Genomic DNA, 7406 nt, shown 5'->3' with positions numbered 1-7406 from the left:
ATCAACCTTGATCAGTTGGCGGTTCAGCAATATAAACACACCACACTGAATACATAACAGTATCACGAAAATATGCTTATGCTCATGATCGCCGACAAAATTGTCCTCTGCCGGTACGGTAAAGGTATTACAGAGAGTCCACTGTTAGCGACTAATTGCAGTAGACGTCGTCAAAATACAGGCCACGAACAGGCAGCAGCGCTTTTTAGAGCCTAACGAAAATGATTTAGCCATGCCAAGGAATTCTTCATGTAAAAATGGTGCTTACGAAGCGGCGAAAACCCATACATTGTGCAAATACAACGAAGTAAACACCATTCACAAAACGATATGAAATGCGCAACACACAGTTCTTGTACTGCCGAATAAAAGTTTGTGTTTAAGATACACCTGAGCCACTGAAAAATTCTCTTTTGTAAAGCTGTCTTTGAAAATCACGCAATCGAAGGAATGCAAGTGCTCTTCAAAAAAGCACGACCCAAAAACATACAGTAACTGCACACTAAATGTGCGTCAGGCTACTATTCTATGTTACACGTGCAACATACGTTCACGTTGCGCAACCAACGACTTGCTAAAAGCGTTCGCAGCTCAAAACACAACAAAATTATTTCCGCGGACAAAAGGAAACAGGTTACCAGCCAAACGAGGTGACATATTGAAAAGCACGGTGAGCTGGGCGTACCCGACGGCACATGACCGGTGCAGCACGCTGCGGTTGCAACATCGTTGACAAGACACCCTTTTCCCCACTTTCCCCCCTTCTTGAATAGCAGTGAAAAGGTGCGGATTTGCTCTTGGTGGAAACAATTACTTTTGATCACCGGAAAAGTGTCCGCAATTGTCTGTGCTGAGGCTTGCGAATCATCAAGGAAGTTCCTGTTTTTTTTTTTTTTTTTTTTTTTTGACCGAAGGTATTGCCCACAATTGTGAGCATTTCTCTGCTGTTGAACTACAAGACATGATATACTTCAATGTAACTCATTCTGGATCATTTCAACAATCTGTACTACCGCCCAGCCTTGGTACAACACAAATCAAGCGCAATTTCCCGAGGTAGCAGTAGTTATAGCTTTTCAAAAAAGTCTGCCACCACACAGCGCTCACCAGGGAGTGTGGGATCCAACATGTTGTCGGAAGGAGCGGTGCCTTCATTATGAAAGCAGCGCCGGCCATCGAAGCCCTTTAAGGTGCCTCAATCTGCGCGCTGCCGCTGACATTGGAGGCACCCTAGTTCAAGGATTCTCTGGTAACGTTTCGGGTTGATTGAGTGAGTTTTCTCCTCAATATGAACACTGCACTCGCGCCGCAGTGCTATAAATTAACTATTGCCGGTGTAGGTGATATATGCATTTATGTTCATAGCATTACGAATTTAAGAGCAAAGCATCGTCAGCGAAGACAAGCGTCACTGGCGTACTTTGGGGATCTCACGTGTGAATTGAATGCAGCATATGATTTACTCAGGGGAGCTGTGAGTGTTGTGATTAAAAAGTTGAAACGTGATTATCAGCATGAGCTGTAGAAGACAGTAAACTTCTTTTTATTTCAGCAGATAATGAGCTCCATTTAAACAAAGAGAACAGTTATCCTTAATTATTAAACAATACATTACAGCTCCCAGATTTATCCGAAAAGCGACGCCTTTGCAAAAAAGCTTAAACGTTATGCTCATTACGGTGTTACAGATGTGTTGCGGTAAGCTTTAGAGGGAACGCCCGTTTATAATTTTCTTTTAGCCTGAACTAACTGCCCGGGTAGCTCAGGGTATAGTGGGGGAAGAAGAAGGGCGTTCTGGGCGGCTGAGCCTGAAAATGTTGCTTGCTGGAAACAGCGCATCGGCCGTTGGCCGAGGTCTTTCGACTCCTCAGGACACTACCGAAACGTACAAAGTTGTCCTTCCACGCCTGCCAACCGGTAATGTTGTCCTTAATACCGTTTTCCTGCATGCCGACCTTAAGGGTCGCCCGTACCGAGCACCTGACTTTCGAGACGCGCTTGCACAGATTTTGGACCTCCGGGAAATTTTGTGCATTGGTCAATACCAAATGAGCCACGTGTGGATGGTTACCTGCGAGAGTAGTTCTTCAAAGCAGAAGCTAATTAACAAAGCAGAGTTCCCTGTGAAAGGACTTCGGTGCATGGTGTTCGACCCGGATACAAAGAATGTCAAGGTTAAGCTCCTTTGGCTTCCACGCTATATGGAGCACCAGAGGATTGTGGAAGCTTTCGAGCCTTATGGAACGATTCAATCTGTGGAGCGTGAAAAGTGGCGGTGCCCAGGGATGGAGCACATGGAAACGGCGAACCGTGAAATTTCCCTCACGCTCAAGGACGGAGTGTCAGCAAGTACAATTCCTCACACTCTTAATGTTTATGGGGCGCAGGCATTAGTGCTTATCTCAGGGAGACCTCCACTGTGTCTTCGATGCAGCCGGGTAGGTCATGTACGGCGTCAGTGCCGAACGCCTCGATGTACCCAGTGCCGGCGCTTTGGCCATACTGTGGAGAACTGTGTATTAAGTTATGCCGATAGACTGCGTCAAGGCCAGTGGTCACGAGAAGATGACGTGGCGTCCGAACATATCATGGATGTGTCAGAGGTTGTTGATGTAACTGGTGAGTTAGGTCGTGAACCTCAAATTGATGGGGACCAGAAGCCTTCTGCACTTCACACCAACTCAGAAGAATCTGCAGTGACTGGCCATCAAGAACCAGCGTCTCCAGAGCCAAAACCGCCGGACCCGGGCCCTCCTGTGAGTGCCACTCAGAGTGCTGCGCTTGCTGCCCAAGAACCACCTGTCATTGAAGGACGTCTGGATATGCCTCCTGTGGAATCAATGGGGAAGATACTGCCAGTGGATGCTCGCCTATCCTCCTTCATCATTGATTCTCCTTCGTCGTTGGAGGGTGACAGTGAGCCGTCTGTGGCGCCGATCTCTGGTGCGTCCGGTTCTCTGTCGGCTGTCAGTGTGGCAGCGAGCGATGTGCTCCAATCAGGTTCGTGGGCCGAAGCCTTGAGTGTCTCAGAGGAGGACATGGACAACACAGTGCCTTTGAAGCGTCCCGCATATGATGAGGTGTGTATCGATGGTGCTGGCCAGAAGGCACACTGTGTAGAGGCCACAGGAAGGGTGACTTTAAAGAGGAGGGCGATGTCTGCCCGAAAGGTCGCCAATTTGCAGGCGGGCCACCCCATTCCAGGGGATGATGTTTAAAAGGACTAGTACCAAAAATGGCTAGAGTCGCAGCATATCAAGTCGCTACCCTTAATGTCAGGGGTATGCGTAATCGTCGGAGACAGCAGCAGTTAAGACATCTGTTAAAGAAATGGAGTGTGTCTGTAGCAGCAATTCAGGAAACAAAGTTGTCCTCCGATGAAGAGACGGAAGCTGCTCTTGAGCCGTTTTTGCCGGAATATAACATTATTGTTAGCCACGCTAGAGGCTTGTCCGGAGGGTGTATGCTATTCCTGGCCAAAACACTAGAGATGACAGCCATGTCTTATTACATAGATGGCGAGGGACGACTTATATGCTGTGACCTCACAATCTCAGGTGTGCAGTGGCGAATTATTTGTGTTTACGCCCCTGTAAAACAGCGAGACAGAAGGCATTTTTTTCTTTCATTAGTAAATCAATTGTGCACAGATCGCAAAATTATGTTGTTGGGAGATTTTAATTGTGTTTGTAGGGATGAGGACCGATCAGTATTATGTAAGAGATATGACCCTAGTGCTGCATTACTTAACGATTTGGCTCGTGAATATAACCTTGTGGATGTGGGGCAGGAAAAAGGCGACAGTATTCATTTCACTCATTTTCAGTTCTCCTCTAATGCTCGCCTTGACAGAATTTATGTTTCTGCAGACATGTTAGCAAATTTGTTTGGTTACTGGGTGCGGCCCATCTTCTTCAGTGACCATTGTATGGTGTCTCTTCAGGTAGGGAGGTACAGTCGGCAGATACTTCACCCTCGGTGGGAACTGTGGAAAATGAATAACTGTCTGCTCTCAGATGAAATCTTTAAGCGTGCTGTACCTACTTGTTTGAAAGACATATGGTCCCGCCATGATCTGTCAGTTTTTCAAAAATGGGACTTGTTTAAACAGGAAACCAAAAACTTAGCAATTGAAGCCTCTGCAAGAATCGTGTTCCTAAAGAGACACCACCTTTGTGAGCTTGGGCGCACTCTAACTGAGCTACATGAGCTAGAGAGGGTTAGCCCGGGTGCCTATGTTGAAGAAATTAATAACGTAAAGGGAGAGCTTCAACAATTTGCGACGGAAAGATACAAGGGGGCCCTAATAAGATCTAGGACTCGAAGGGTTCTTGACGAGCAAACTTCACGTCGGGCCCTCAGTGATGAAAGAGAGAATGCTTACACGAAGGAAATATTGGAAATTCAGTATGGTGATTGCACATATAGTGATGCTCCTAGTATTCTTGCTGCTTTCTATGATTATTATCAAAAGCTGTTCGGCAGTTGTAAAGATCCAAATCAGGGTTTCGATTATAATTCCTTACTTGAGAACTTTCCTCGACTAGACGATGAGAAGTGTGCTGTAGTAGAGGGACCCATCACTTTGGAAGAAATTAAATCAGCCATTTCAGACCTTCAGAACCAGAAATCTCCTGGCCCAGGTGGTATTACTAGCGAATTTTATAAAACATTTTCGCCTTTCCTAACGCCTGTTTTGATGGATGTATTCCAAGCATCTTATGATGTGGGTTTCCTGCCTCCCACTTTCTATTCAGGCCACACAATATTAATTCCCAAAAGCAAAGATACTAATCGGTTGAAAACTGTTGAAGGATATCGTCCAATTTCCCTCTGTAATGTTGATTACAAAATTTTTTCCAAGGTCCTTTGTTCTCGTTTGCAGCTGGTTATCATGGACTTGATAGGTTCGCATCAGGTGTGTGGTATCACAGGGCGCAGTATTCAAACACACATCCATATTGCACGTTCAGTAATCGAGACAGTATCAGATGAGACAGGCCAAGTAGCTCTGATTCAAATTGACCTGGCGAAGACGTTTGATAAAGTTCGGCACAATTTCTTGTTCGCGGTCTTGGAGAATGCAAACATTGGTGACGTTTTGCTCAAAGGCATAAGGCTGTGCTATATGAACTCGTATACAAGACTAATTGTTAATCAGGAGCTAACGAAACCAATACCACTGGAATCATCTGTTCGTCAAGGATGTCCACTGTCTCCACTGTTGTCTGGCTTATATCTGGAACCCCTCTGTCTCAGTATAATTAACAGTGCAGCCATCCGTGGTTTCTCTCTGGCTCAATGTGAAGTTAAGATTTTAGCTTACGCGGACGATATCGCCCTCTTTTGTTCTGACAAAAAGAGTGTACTTGAGGCTTTACACTTGACTGAACAGTTCTGCGATGTATCAGGCGCGGCCCTAAATTTAGATAAATCCAAAGGTTTTTGGTTGGGACACTGGGGCACTAGACCAAGCCAGTTTGGAGGCATATGCTGGGACTGTAGTCCTCTTCAGTACCTAGGGGTTCCGCTGCACCAAGTTCGTAACAGCGCAGCCTACTGTGATTCACAAATCGTACCTATGCGGCGACAAACGCAGGCTTGGATGGGTAGGGAACTCTCAGTGTTTGCTAGGGCACAGGTCTGTAACATATTTTTGTTTGCAAAGCTTGCGTATGTCCTTCAAGTCCTGCATTGTGCGAGGAGCAAAGTACAAGTTATACACAGAATATTTGCAACATTTGTGTGGCGCTCTCAATGGGAGCCCATGCGGCGCGACAACTTGTTTCTTCCCTTAGAGTCTGGTGGAGTGGGCCTTGTTCACTTGTTTGTGCATCAACTTGTCTCCCGTTTTTTCTTTTTAAAATCGGCAAACCATCCGTTTCTTGTAACTGTGCTCATTAGGCGCCTTAGTCCACATTTGCCTTACTTATTCGCACCAACTGGGCAGGCTCGTGAGGGGCGTTTATGGGGATTCCTTAAGGAGGTTGCTGACACTTTCAATTTTCTCACTGTGCGTTTCTCTGTAGATTACCTGTATAGCCTCTCGAGAAAGCAGATGACCCAGGCTCTCACTGAGTCTTTGTTCCCTACACCGTTGTATCGGCAGCCTTATCTGGGGTTTTTGGACACCACTGTTCTAAAGCGTGTTAGGCAAATGTGCATTCAGGCAGCTGCAAAAACGTTCTTTTTCAAATTACATACAGCGACGTTGCCTGTCAAGACATTTCTTCACAATAAGGAGATGTTTGTGCCCTGGTCGGTAAATTGTCGTCTCTGTAACGTGCCTGAGACAATTGATCATTGCTTTATTCTGTGCCGTGATGCTATGTTCTTTTGGGACATACTACAAAGAACTCTTAAAAAGGACATTGAAATTACGGCTTATACAATTAGATTTTTGCCTCCTGACAAAAACTCTGTCGTGCCTTACGATCTATTTGTGTTGATGGGACTGTTCAGCCTTTGGAAAAGCCGCATGATCGACAGGCATGCAGAGCCACCAAGATCGTCGAAATCCGTGTTTCGGGAGCAGTGTGCTTTGGTGAGAAGTGTATATGCTGCACGTGAAGAACCTCCAAACTGGATGCCGTATCTAGACGCATGTGTATGTCTCCCAGACTTTTGATGTTCTGATGATTGTGCATTGTCGAGCTGAGGATATGACGGCTCGTATTAAGCAGCCCGGTAACTTTAGACATGGACATGTTTAAGTAAGTGGAGTTGTTCCTTTTTACGGAAGTTTTTCCATGCCATAAAGAAAAAAAAAAAAAAGCCCGGGTAGCTCAGTCGGTAGAGCGTTAGGCTTTTAACCTAACGGTCCAGGGTTCGAGTCCCTGTTCGGGCGTTCACTTTTTGTTTTGCGTTGGCGACACTAATTAGTGCCACACATACTCCGGGAAAGACGGTACCTGCCTCGAAAATTTAATTTCCGTTGCACTGAACAGAACGTGCATTTTAAAATGAAGCGGGATTCTCTATGAAGTAAGCTCTAGTGAATGGAATGCATACAGTTGTATATAGAAATATACACGTGAAACTAATAAATGATAAGAGTTATTGATTATTTTGGTAATGATAAAAAAAACAAAACAAACTAGTTGTGTGATTGGATCTGCAACTACGAACAATATCATTAGTCAATTTGCTAAAGAGGGGCAGGCCAGGTGCCAAGCAAATTACAACCCCCATTTTTCCTATCTTTGTTGGTACCGAGATTAGGTATAAGTATGCAATACCTGGGCCCTAAGCATCACATAATGTTCCCAAAACATTGCCTTAATAATTTTAAATCTCACTTCGCAGCGTTAAGGACTTGTTCCCAACGTCCGCTTTTTAATCATCCGGCAAGGTCACACACTAACATTAGGGCTATTATCCTGTCGTTGCACTGAGAAGAAATGTAC

The 7406-nt window shown here is 45.3% G+C and overlaps 1 non-coding gene across 1 annotated transcript; it reads left to right on the top strand.

The window, feature by feature from the left end:
* Positions 1–6774: 6774 nt before the first annotated feature.
* On the top strand, positions 6775–6847 carry TRNAK-UUU (transfer RNA lysine (anticodon UUU)). Its single transcript has one exon. It is a non-coding gene; the product is annotated as a tRNA-Lys (tRNA).
* The last annotated feature ends 559 nt before the right edge of the window (positions 6848–7406 follow it).

Source organism: Amblyomma maculatum, unplaced genomic scaffold (assembly GCF_055883805.1).
Source record: "Amblyomma maculatum isolate TAMU_Amacu unplaced genomic scaffold, ASM5588380v1 scaffold_18, whole genome shotgun sequence".
Classification (NCBI taxonomy): Eukaryota; Metazoa; Arthropoda; class Arachnida; order Ixodida; family Ixodidae; genus Amblyomma; species Amblyomma maculatum.
Note: the sequence above shows the minus strand (reverse complement) of the source record. Positions and strands in the feature narration are given on the sequence as shown.